The 13,452-nt window shown below is 39.9% G+C and overlaps 1 protein-coding gene across 7 annotated transcripts in view; it reads left to right on the forward strand.

The window, feature by feature from the left end:
* SOX5 (SRY-box 5) overlaps positions 1-13,452 on the forward strand; it is a 640,197-nt gene that overhangs the window by 262,001 nt on the left and 364,744 nt on the right. Inside the window, exon 2 of one of the 7 annotated variants that reach the window (XM_027659214.1) lies at positions 5,635-5,735. The exons of the other annotated variants lie outside the window; for them this stretch is intronic. The gene's annotated coding sequence lies outside the window, so the exon portion shown is untranslated. The remainder of the gene's footprint in view (positions 1-5,634; positions 5,736-13,452) is intronic. 7 annotated transcript variants of the gene reach the window in all.

A 13,452-nucleotide genomic window follows, 5' to 3' on the forward strand; every position in this document is an offset into this window, starting at 1 on the left:
AATCTGAGTAAAGATGGAGGTTTGGTTTAGATAAGAGGCCAATACTGCTGCAAATGCAGAACTGTTTTGCAGCTGTAAAAAGCAGAATTTCTGACTTGGCCTGACTGCTGGTTTTCAGGGATAGCAATTTTAATTAAATTCCTGTTCTTTCAGGAAGTGCTTTAATGAGAGGACATTTTTTTCTTCATCTCTATCAGTGCTGGAAAACGAACCTGTTCTGGTCTTGGATATTGTCTGCATTTGGTAGGCTAAGAAGGGATTCATATCAAGGAACCTTAGTGTAAACCCCTGATTTGGGGTTTGGAACTAGATGATCTTTGAGGTCACTTCCAACCCAGGCCATTCTATGATTCATTGATTTAATTTTGTGTAATTCTGTGGGCAGTATGAGAATTTCTGTCTGCATAGGACATGTAAAATGCCCAGTGTACCCTGGGCTTGATTTGTCTTTTGAATCAGCAGAGATGGCTCTGAAGATGGAACCAGCCAGCAGCCACTGTTCATCAAGCCTCTGGAAGTTTATTTCATATTGCAGCTTTGCTTACCTTGTGCTTAGCTGAGGGGAGCCTTAGTGGCAGAGAAAGTACCTATTCCAATGCAAATGTCCACAACCAAAATGATCATCCATTCAGTCACTCTTGGGCTAGTACCACAAGGAAAAAAAAGAGTTTAGATTGTCATGGAAAACTTAACCATGTTATTGCCAGTTTGCCCACAATGAAAAATGCCAAAGAAGCTTTTTGTTTTTAAAGGAAAAAAAAAAAGTCACTCCATCCCTGAAGAAGCCTATTTTTGAGCAATCTCCAGGTCTGAATCTTTTTGAAGATTGAAAAGATTTATACAGTTTGATTAAAGTTCACCTAAGAACCCACATTTTGAGCTTCCTGCTTTGTACTGATGAGAGCCTTCTGAGGATTGCTCATCACACCTGGAAACCAGACAAATTTCCCTCCTCTGCACTGGAAACTCCTATACTTTTGGCTTCTCTCCCATTCTGCATTTAATTATTTCAAATTCCAGCACACCAAGCCAAGTTTAACTGCTACTTTCCTGCAAGTGTGCTTTATTCTCCAGCTCTCATGCTGCCTAGCCTGTTGTGGTGTGCAAGTGAGCAGCAGCAGCAGTGTGACAGGGAAGAAGGTTTGTTAAATTAAGACCCTCTTAGTCCCAAAGGAAAAGGGTTACTCACTCTTCCATAGATGAAAAATGACCTCTTCCTCTCCCCTTGCCCCTGAGGGATATTTTCCTGATATAACAACATGAAAACTTGGCAGGCTCCATGTGTTAGATGACACTGTATGTTGATGAAGAACATTTCTGCGATATCTCAGCAGGGGCAGACAAGATGGTATTTGGAGAGCAAGAAGAAAAGAAGAGGGAAGAAGAAAAGAAATTGGATGGGGGGTAGAAGTGCAAGGGTCACACAGGCTGCTGGTTGTAACTCGTAACCTGCCAAGACTCACATGCATGACACGGGCCTTTAAAAATGTGTGACAAATACCTCAAATGAGGGACAGGACACCAAAACACAGGGAAAGCAAAAAGCAAAGAATGAATGGTGAATTTGTGGCCTTAGTATATAATATGAGTTGTAACCTTGGCCTGAAAAATTTGTAATTTCTGATGTCCTTAAGCTTACAGGATTAAAAAGTGAGAGTGCCAACACGAGAGGAACAGAGGTAAATTGTTATTCTGAATTATTTATTTGTTAGGAAATAATGCTTGGGTACAGTCAAGGATAAAATCTATTTGTGTGGAGCAATATCCATTCACAGGCAGAAGGAAAAAAAAAGAAATACAGTGGCTGCCACAGTAATCAAAACACAGCTAAACAGAATTGGTTATAAAGTTAGGAGTATACTTCATAGTGAGCGAGTGGAGAGCTGTGGGGCTCCTACTAGTAGAGAATAAAGCTGCTAACAGGAAATACTGTTGAGATAATGGAATTTCTTTCTTCCCTTTTTGTGGAGGGATAAATGAGAGACTGAAAGAGATATTCAGATTTTAATATATATTTAAGCGGCTCGATTCACTCCTGGCACAGGCCCATTTATGTCAGATTTCACCCAGCAATTCTTTCCTCTTTTTTTTTTTTTTTCACTTTTTTCTCCAGATTTGTATCTCTACAGATCTTTCCCTTAGTCAGGTCTGATGTACTGCATCAGAATGATTGCTAACAATATGTGTGATTTTGTATGTATGATTGTGTCGTTTTCCAAGATATTAGGTATAGATGGACAGTTAGTTGTGTAACTGTGACTTTGGGTTACACATCCCTTCTTGCTCGATTCCAATGTATTTTTAAGGGAAACCATCAAAGCATCTGGCAACAAAACAAGCTGAAGGCTCTGCTTTAGGAATGGAATATTAGTTTGCTGTGTGGGTTCGGCCGGGGAAGTGCCGCCCTCTGAGCCATGGAGCTGTCAGTGGGCTCCACTTGTTCCCTGATGCAGGCAGAGTGGCAGCTGGAGGTGGCACGGCAGGAAATGGGGTTGTATTAATGCTTATTTTATTTTTTAAAATATCCCTCTCTGTTTTTTATGAGGCAGTCAGCACAAAACACTGCCAAGGCAGCTCCAGGCTCTGGGGCCCATCCCACCCATGGTTGTTCAGGGGCACGTCCCTCTCAAGAGGAGTCCAAGGTGGTGGATTGAGGGGTCTCCTCGCTGAGTAAAGGGGGGGAGAAGATCATGAATACATTTCATGTGAATGTCACAAATTAAGGAAACCACTTTTGGCTAATAGTTGCTTTAACAGATGTTGATAAAGGACTTTGTCCTGTGAGGCCCCTTCTAACCTGGCTAAGCAATTAGAAGTTGAGGTTTACATATTAGGATTTCCCCCAAATTCCTGACATTTATCAAGTGCTTTTGACATGATAATGGCAAATTGAGTTTTATTTTAAGTGTGGTTGAAAAACAGATGAATTCTTGCTATCCAGCTACATCTGTTGTTTGCTCTTTCCAGAATAAATATGGCAGTTCCTGATGCTGAAACAGCTGGAAATCTTGCATTCATTTGTGTTCCTTGAGATGGAGTGTGTCCTGTGGGTTTACCTGGTGACACTGTTCATGTGCTATTTATTTAAGATGACTGGCTATGAAAAAAGTTACTCGGGGCAAGATTTCCTATGCCAGTATTTGCCAGCCTGGACATCTAGATCAATATACCTTGATAATTTTTACTTAAATGTTTCCAAGTGGATTCAACTTTTGGAACTGGTGAATATTTCTAATGCCAAGGGGTTCCTGCAGGAGACATATGAGAGCTCTCTAAGCAAACCAGCTCATCTGACATAAAGTAGCACACTGGGAGCTTGATCTAGGGGCCACTTCAGAATAAGTAACTGAAATAATTTGCAGCTGAGGGAGAGTAAAATGTGTAGTGCATTTCAATCCCAAACCTACAAATTTTTGTTTTGTTATATTATTTTAGGTAATTTGAAGGCTCTTTCTCCCTCCTCTGACATGAGTGTGCTGGCATAACACTGGTAGAATTTGCTGTGGCAAACACTACGTGTTCATTTCAGTTGTGCAGTGGGTGGGGGCGTGGGATAAAGGTGCGGGGACAGAGGTGGAGTGGCATAAACATTTAAACAGTCCAGAGGGGTGAAGAAAGGCATCTTTTGTCTGCCTGGTTCCAGCAGAAGTTCTTGCTTGTGCTGCTGAAGATAGCCTGAGAAGATTAGAAGAGGCTCAGCTGGGGCAAGACAAAGGGAGACTGTGTAAAGCAGGATCAAGCCTGTTTGCTTAGCAGAGCTCTCTGTCTTCTTGTTGACAGATGTAGCTGGTGCAGTATCAGACCTTGCAGGCTCCTCCTCTGGATTGTCAAGTGACAATGGTTGCGGTAGTAAATGACAGTGTAAAGTACTCCATGAATCCTTTATTTGTTTGGCAGTTGTAGCCTGGGATGGGGATTTAATATTGAATGGACTCCAGATTGTCTAAATTGCAATCACAGTGTTTGTTTAAGCAGTCTGTGGGGACTGCTAAAGCATGTTAACTTTTACTTCCATCCTTTTCATGTTACAAAGTACTGAGGTAGGGAAAAAAGGATGAAGGAGATTGGAAAGGAAAAGTTTGCACTGTAAAAACATGAGGATGCAGTTCTCCTTAGCTGCTGAGGACACATCAAGAGTTTCAGGTCACTGATTTAGCATGTACTATGATGGACAAAAGCCTTCTGCATTACTTAAATAAGAGCTTTTCCTTTGGCTGGTGCACTAATCTGTCACAGAGTATGTGCCCCTATCTCAGCTCAGTTAAGTTGCTTTCAATGCCAGATTTCAGCTTGTAATGTCAGCAAAGAGCATGTACAGTAATTTGTACTTCGATAGCATTGTGGCACCTAAAAAAAAGACCAAAACCACAAAGCAAAGCAGGAGACTATCTACTGAAGTCATCAAAAAATGCCAAAAATCATCAGCTTTCCTTGATTCCTATTTCAAAATATAAAGGAAAACTCTTTAGGAGCTAGAAGTATCCTGAATGTAGCCTTGCAGCTAAGCGAGCCAAAAAGGTTAGGGAAAAAACGGCCAGATGTAATGAATCCTGACTATAGAAAAAAGTGTTATTACAATTTCTGGGACAGAGGAGGGTTTTCTTTAGCAGAAAGGGCCCTTTATTTCATATCATGGCTCAGGACACACGATCACGTTGGAAGTGCTAACAAACACATTGAGTAACAGGTCACCACTTGTTCAGTCAATAAAGACCCTTTTTTGCTCCGTGTTTTGCAGGATCTTAAGCCTCAGGTACCTTTGACAGAGCTGTAAACAATTATATGTGGCTGTGTGTTTGCACCACCTGATAAAGAGGACTTTAATAACCTCAATGCCACATCTGGAGCACAATCCACCTTTACTTCTCCTCTCTAATCTTCCTATCCAAGTCAGCTGCTTTTCCCCAACTACACGCTGATCTGCAGCTTTGTGTCCAAAAAAACTTTCCAATTCATCACACTGAGCACTGTTCCTCATCTGGCCCATCTGCAGCAGGAGAAAGGTGTGAAAATAATGGGGTTTTTTCCTACATAATATGTGGTGGTTGAGACTCTAGCCCTGGTAAAAAGGGCATGTGTGCATTTTGTTTGAAGTTATCTGAGTCCTTCCCAGTGAGCAGCAGGTTTTGCTGGAGCATCCTCTTGCTTGCAGAGGTACAGGAATATGACACTGGTCTGTATTCACCTCCAGCAAGGAGAGAATGCTATCATTTTCCAAAGGAGGGTTTCTTTCTCTGAGCACTTTGTTCTTCCCTTACAGCAATCATCGTTTTCAAAGCTGATGGAGTTTTTCAGTGGGGGAAGAGGTTAGTAGTAATGACTTGATGTCTCAAGTGGCATAAGGACCTTAATGTTTTCCAAGGAAATCTTGACTATATGAGTTTTGCTGATCCTATGCACTTTGTGTGGAAAATACAAAAGCACACATATGATTTTGGGTAGATTTCTCTCGTTTATTTAAAACCAAGTAATGTTTGACTCATAGTTTCAGAATTAAAATTTTTTTTCATTCTATTATGCAAGAATTTAAAGTATCTGGTACTGTACTTCGCTGTGTCTATGTATGTAAATATGTAATCAAAAAACTGGCCAGGTGACAATTTTTTAAAAACTTTGTTATTCGTATATCACTAGTCATATCATCCAGACTTGTACTGGAGGCCCAGTTTTCAGTAGGCTATGGCAGCATCAGCTCCAAGAAACCAAGACCCTAGTTCAGAGAGATACCCCTTTGTGTGAGTACACATTTAAGTAGATTCCCAGATACAGATACTCTGAAGCATGTCCTGAAGTGCCCTCTCCATTCAGAGAATAAGAGGAGGCAATCAGTCTTGGTAGGTGGACGTAAAATCTTGAAATATTACACAGACTCTGCTTGAAGTTTGGTGGCTGATGTTACTGCAACAGCATGAAGACTGTTAATTCCCGAGGTGCCATATTTTAAAACTCTAAAATAGCTCAATTTAATGACAGACCACAGCTTTTATTTATAACCACGCTGTACATGCTTTCAGAGTTATATGTCTGCTGTACTTAAGCAAGGATTAAACCAACTCTAATGTCTGATTATTTGTTTTTATAATTACTATTGCCATTGTATAAATGGAAAGCTGACAACCAGCATGAAGTAGTTTTGAGGTCTTCACTCTGCTGTTCTGACATCTGAATTAGGCCTTCCTTCTTTTTTCTTTTCTGTTTCTATTTACTTTTTCCTTTTTTTTTCCTCCCGCAATGTCCTTTCCTCAAATGAATGGGAAGAACAAATCCTCCTGAACTCTAGCATAGATCTTCTCTTCTTTATCCTCAGACACATGGTGCTCAAGGCTACAAACAGCAAGCCTCCCCCATTCATTCCTTCAATCCCATGGCAACACTTGTGAGCAGGGGAAAAAAAAAAACACAACTCCCCACCAATCCCAGGATAAATTTTTCATCGTCAAAAATAACTGATGTGCTTTTAACACGTTTAACATGATGGGAAAAGGTTGCTCTGTGTGCAGTTGTCACTAACCCCGTGTGGTGTTTGTGCTTGGATAGTGGTTTGCTGCTTCCAAGTCCTCCCTGGTTGCTGCAGGGCCCCAAACTGTGCCTCACCCAGCAGCTGAGCAGCAGCAAGAGCAAAGAAAGCAGCAGTGCGTGTATGGGACAGCAACTCTGCTTTGTCCTCTCCGAGGCAATGTGGATGCTGGGGCTCAGAGTGTCTGTCAGACCTGACAGTCCTGTTGAAGTCTAAATTTTGATAGTTGCTTGATGGACACCTTAGTTCATAGAATCACAGAATGGTTTGGGTTGGAAGGGACCTTAAAGATCATCTAATTCCCATCCCACCCCCGTGGGCAGGAGACCTTCCACTAGACCAGGTTGCTCAGAGTCCTGTCCAGCCTCAAGAGTCCAGTTGGGTCATGCTGGCTGACAGGCTGCCCTTCAGTACACACTCATCTGGCAGCTGTTTGTACCGATGTGAGAAACAACTGCTTTTAAGGTGCATGTAGAACAAATCACACGGGGCTGTTTCTGAAAAAGCTATATGCCTTCAGAATATATGAGCGTGCGTCTTGCTACACGAGTATGATATTGCCCTGTTATTGCCAATAGTGGGATGTGTGGTATGATATCAGTTTTAGATTAAGAGTGAACCTAGTGTATTCAGCAGCAGAGCAATTTTAGGTAATGTTCAGTGTTAAGATTCTGACTCAGCAAAAGACATGAGCCCTGTCTTCACTTCTGCTGGAGTCAAGCTAAGCATGTGTTTATGTGCTTTTCTGGCTACAAGTAACTAAATTACTCTGACTTTTGTGTGGCTTTGGTGTGTTCCTTTTATTTCTCCTTTTCAACTGATATTTTTTTAAGTGTTGTGCCAAAGAGATAGTAGTGCCAGCTATGACTTTTTAATGTACATAGATGATTGACTCAGTAGACCACAAACACTTCTTTGGAGCTGTTACAATCCCGTGCATTAAAGCCTGCTCGGGGATGGAGCGATGCTATATTTCCCACATTACTGATACAGTGGCTCTATTGTGTTGGAGTGGCTGTTGCGCATGTGTATCGTTTCCATCTGTCTGCTGAGACTCCTTAGCAAACTTGTGATGAGAACTAGTTATTGGGCTTGTGCAGCAGCCGGATCTGAAATACTTGCTTCAGAAAACCGTGGAAGAGCATGAATCACGAGACTGTGAAAAAGAGCATCTCTAATGCACAAGTCAGCCCCGGCCTTCCCTATCCCATCCCTTCACATAAATATTGTTTTATACTCATAGTATATTTATACTATAGTAATGTCAATAAAAATATACCTTATTCATTTTAAGGTAGCTAAACATTCAGAATATTTTTAATAATTGCAACAGTGTTTTAAATATTGTTGGTTTGATCTGTTTGGGATAATGTGTTTGTCCTTTTTATAATCAGTGAATATGAGGAGCTGTAGAGATCAGTGCAAAGCCACAAAGAACCATTACCTGGGCTGTACATTCTGCCTGCCTGATCCCCTCCTTACGACAGGCCATAAAATTTCACATTATAATTTTATCATCAAACCTAGAACCGTTCTGTCAGTTCCAATGTATATTTGAGGAGTCTGTTATGTAGAAAAGAGTGTGTTTTATAGCACTATGAAAAATGTTGGCATAGTAGATCATGAACAGTATCTTACATGTTATTTAGAGAGAAAATAATATGTTTTAACACTGTGAACTCTCGTATAGAGCTGACCTTTGGCCAAATCCCTTGCAGTGTCAGCTTTGAAAATGTTCAATCAATCTAAATGTATCACAGGGGTTAAAAGGAATAAAAAACCTACTAGTCTTTTAGCAGATAGAGGGATGGGTCATGACAGTTATGGAATTAGTGAATTAAAACCTCATATGGTTTGCTTCTGATTAAAACAAAACACAAAAAAAAGAAAATAAACACACAGGAACAAATAATGATTTACAAAGTGAGATTTTCATCATTCATATACCTAAATAAAAAGTATAAAGAAAGAACATTAATTGCTCTTACAGTTGTGTTTTATACAGAAACCAACCATACAAATTTGAGAGGCACTGTCATTTTAGGGGAGGATCACAATGCCCTAATACCAAATTAGATGACTTTGAAGACCAGAGGATTAACAGTCAGATAAAACTTCACAACATAAAGATCAAGGTGATTTGGTTAAGGACTAATGACAAGAATGTTTGCTATACCTTGTCATCTCCTCCCTTCCTCAAAGTCAGAGGGAAAAACTTGGGCATTTAGGTGATCATAGGATTACGACTAATGTGACAATATCACAAAGGCAAATTGGGTGCAGGTCAGGTATTCTCAGAACAAGAGGGAAGAAAACCATCGTGCAAATCATGTAGGATGTTGTGTACAGCTCCATTTATGTGTGTTTAAAGGTGTTACATGGTTTATCTGGTATTAATGCACCAGAAAGAGAACAACATTTTAAGTTAAGGGATAAGAAAAAAGATACGTACGGTGATGATTAAATTTCAAGTGGAAATTAGAAACCGTCTACAGGTAGTTCACATCTCTTTTCAAGAGAAGTGCCCCAAAATTGCTCCCTACAGAGATCTTACCAGTGATGAATAGAGTGAGAGATTGTCTTCTTATACCTTCATGTATCATCTGATTATACGTATCCCAGGGTGATGCTGGCCTTTTTCACAGTATCATCATGTTGACTTGGAATTGACTGTAACACCCAGATCCTTTCCCAAAGAAGTACTCCCTAATCAGTTGCTCCCAATCCTGCATTTATGCAGTTAACTGTTCTACCTAATTATAGTTACATCTTCTTGTCCCAGTTGCATCCTTTTCAGGCTGCTCCTCCAATTTTCAAGATCGTTTAGAATTCTGATTCTGTCTTCCTACTTACCGTCTCAGTTTGATGCTGTCTGTGGATTGCATAGGAACACTCTTAATTCCTTCGTCTAAGTTGTTAGTGAAAATATTGAGTAGCACCACATTTAGGGCAGATCCTTGTGGAACACTGCCCTGTACATTCTCTTACATTTAAGTAATGAACCATTAATAGCGTTTTTGTTGTTTTCTTTGTAATAGTGTATTGTTTTCCTGTCTGCCCTAGGAGAGTTCCAACAAGACCATCTCTTGAAGATGGTATAGCTTACTTATGTGAAGGTAGCGTCAGAAAGTTTCAAAAAATGAACCACAAATCAAGTATGGCAACTACTACTCCTGGAACTCTGTAAAGAACTATAAGTAGACGAAAGAAATGAGATTCATTTAGCAAGATACTATCTTGACAAATCAACACTGATGTGTATTATTTATCTCTTTTGTACCAGTTGTGCTTACAAAAAGTTTGTTTATTTTTCCTGATTTTCTGGGAACTGAAGGTAAACTGAAGTTTGTAATTCCTCCAGTTTTAATTTCTTTAAAACCAGGTATGTTTTTATTCTTTTCTACTCTTACTTCCCCTGCCCTTCTTAGGTTTTATGCTAACTACAGTAGAATTGCTTCAGCTGCTTGCACAAATGCCTTAGGATAAATGCCATCAGGTATAGCCATTTGCAGGTAGCTTAAATATACTGAAATGACTCATATTGCATTGATCTTGCCCCAGAATATTTAATTTATTTACAGTATTTTGGCACAATCAAAATTTTCTTGTAGAAAAGTTTGATTTAATGAAGGCTATTTTTCAATCAAAAATAACATAGCAGACAGTTCCTGAGCATCCCATACTAAGAAACATGGAGCCTGTGTTAATTTCAGCTTCTGGGCAATTTATATTTTAACTCTATAAAAAGTATTTCTGATATTAATACAAGTATTAAGCTCTCCTAATAAAATATTTAGTAAGTATATGCTGGAACATTGGATGATGTGCTGTTCACCATTTGGATCTTTTCATTACATCTTCCCAGTAGTGCTGCTTAACTGGTGCTGCCACAAACCTCATTTGGTGAAACATCTCCTAGGAGTAAATCCTTTTCTCATATTTGAGTTAGGGTCAACTACTGTTATTCATAAAGGGGATTTTTGCAGTGTTAGTTCAGTTCCTAGTGGGTTTGTGTTATGATCATCAGCTGCTGATGATCATAACAGACCAGTTTTTTGGTCTGTTTTGACCTTTAGTGTGTTCAAACAGTTGACCAAAGTAAGGCACATCCAATAATCAATCCTCTTAGACACTCATCCTCAGTCTTTTTGTGTTGAAAACAAAGTCAGAGTGGGGTTTTAAAAATAAGTAGATAAAAAAAATTGCTTCCTCTAGAATGGTTTCGAGGGCGTTTTATTTGCTGCTGTTCTTACCTAACCATAAATTCCCATTTAAGGGGACTGTAACTGGTCCTTGAAAGTTTAGACGTGAGATGATCGATGTTTTGGATTGGAGAGTTCAGAGAAGCTGAATATTGTCCTGGCTGGAGTTGCGAGGCAATAGTATTGATTTGTGTTCAGTGTACATATGGATGCCCTACAGATGCATTCTGTGCCCATTAGGTTCTGAATGGGGAGCTTTTAATTCTTGGCAAGTAGCAGCACAGTGCATAGGCAGGCTTTTGCCCTGGTTTGTTTGTTTTAAGTTTAAGCAGAAATAATACTCTGTGCCTCCATTTAAAATTAATTGACCTTTTGTGAGAGCGGGGGTTGTGCGTTCCTTGCTGTGGAGTGACTCCATTTGTCCGTGCGAATAAGTGCAAAACAGGGATTATATCAGGCTATGGCAAAACTGAGAGGCAGGTCAGATTTAATGGAAACATCAGTCATTAACCCTTTTACAGCAGCTGCCTAGGGAAATCCTTGTGGGTGAAAGTTGGGTTGTTATCTTACCTAGCTCTGCTGAGCCCCGGGGAAACGGTGAGCCTAATGCACCTACTCTGTCTAGCAGGGTTCACTTAGGAGCTCTGCGAGGAGACAAACATAGACCTTTGCTTTTGCTTTTCACAGAATATGAATCAATTAAAGCTGCTAAGTTCCAGGCTTTTACCATTACTCATGGTCCTGCTGCTTTTCCACTGCTGTGCCAAGACAGTGGGGAGTAGGTACAGGGTGGGCAAAGGCACGGAACAGGAATGTTAAAGTGTGTTCCCTTTTCTGAATATAAAAATGAACAGCTTTTTGAACTTGCAATTATAACAGAAAAGGGACTGATTTTTTTTTTTCCCCCAAACTACTGGAATTTCCATGCTTCCATGTGATTTGCCCAACAGCAATAATAAATCCAGGTGGTTATGAGGATATGTATAAGACAAGTTGAAAAAGCAAAACAGTTGTTCATTTTAAAATTATAGTTGCTCTTAACAACAGATAATTGCAAATAAATAATAGTTAAAGTGAATGTTATTTTAAAATACTGTCTTCATGATGATTTTTTTACAACATAGAAGCAGGCATGATCTCTGTCCCAAAAAGTCTGCATATTTTACATAATGGAATGAAACAGTTCCTTGAAGTAAGGCTCAACCAAGGAACACTAAATCAGGTATCGTCTTGAATAAGATGCTAAAATTAGAAGCCTGAACTACATCCTTTGTTGAGTGGGAAAGCATGTCCTATTCAGTCCCCAAATTTTGGTGCAAAGTTGGTTTCATGTTTCTTTGTTCTGCTGTTCTTGTTGTGTTAAGTGGCAACATTACAATACATGGAAACTAAAAGCATTGATTGTAAGTTGTAGGAAAATAGAGGGGTTTTTGTAAGCACTCCCACCCATCTGGAACTTGCTGCTCTCTTATAATCAGTCACAGATTGTTAAATAAAGTCGACTTTACTTTACCCTGAACTCTTGCTTTATTCTCCTGTGAGTAGTCCAAAATAAGTATTGGATCCCCTAATTAGAACTGAATAATCAATTAGCTTGCATTACCTGCTGGCCTTCAGAGGTCTATAGCCACTTTTCTATTTCCTTCTGATCATACTGTATTTAATGAAGGGGTTTGCTGGCCAGCTTCCACATAGGGTGCTTGCATTCTTGGTGACTACAGTTAGTGTTTTTATTTATAATTTGTGCAGTGCTGCTTTAAATATTTTATTATACAAAATGCAAATGATCTCCTTTAGCTTCCCTTTGTGGACGAACCTGTTTGCTTGACTTTCTGTATGTGTGTCATCTTTCCAACTGACATGTAGCAGTGTGGGATCTCACATTTGGATACTTCTCACTTGGCGCCGTGCTCATCCTTCCACTTACATTTTGAAGAGTAATTTCATATTTTCTTCTCTATCATTTTGTTTGCCAGCATGGATGAAAGCCATTCCTGGAAGGGGGTGTGCATCGGAGCTGGCACCGAGCAAACCACTGGCATAGGGAAGAGAAGCTGTTCCTGTGTCAAGAAGGCTTGGGCATGTCTAGGTTGTGCCGCCTATTCCACTCTCAGCTCGTTGCCAAAATTCTGTGTGCTCCCTTATGCCAAGACCTATTGAGAGAGAGACTGTCTGTGAGTGTGTGAATTTATAGATATTTAATTAATAATCAAGCAGATAATTTCCATAGTAATTGCCTTACCTATGGTGAGGAAAGAAGGGGAAGGTACCTGTGCACTTTCCGTACTTAACCCTTGACTATAACCACAATTTTATTTCCAACTTGAGCGTGACAGGTGAGGAATTTGTTTGTTTGTTTGTTTCTGCTCTGGTTTTTGTTTAGGGGGAAATTTATGAGGAGTAGTTTGTTTTGCTTAATTGATGCCACACAGGGTTCTTCCAAACCAGCCCCCTCATCAGAAATCTTTGTTCTGAGAAGCCTACTGTAATAAGGATTTATTGTGTGTAGCTCTGTTAATGTCACATGTTGGTGAGAGTGTGCCACAGATACTCCTCTGCACTTGAGCTGAACATGAATCTTTCAGTCCTAACTGGTGAGCCATGACTGTTTAGTTTGAGCTAAAGCAGCTTGTGTTTTTAGCTGTAATTCTTTGTTAGTCATTATGAATGTTAGTCATTACAGTGGCTAAAACTAGACTCTATTTTTTGGCCCTGCTGCGAGAAGGTGAGTCA

The sequence above is a fragment of the Corapipo altera genome, unplaced genomic scaffold, assembly GCF_003945725.1.
Source record: "Corapipo altera isolate COAL_440 unplaced genomic scaffold, ASM394572v1 1, whole genome shotgun sequence".
NCBI classification, from domain to species: Eukaryota; Metazoa; Chordata; class Aves; order Passeriformes; family Pipridae; genus Corapipo; species Corapipo altera.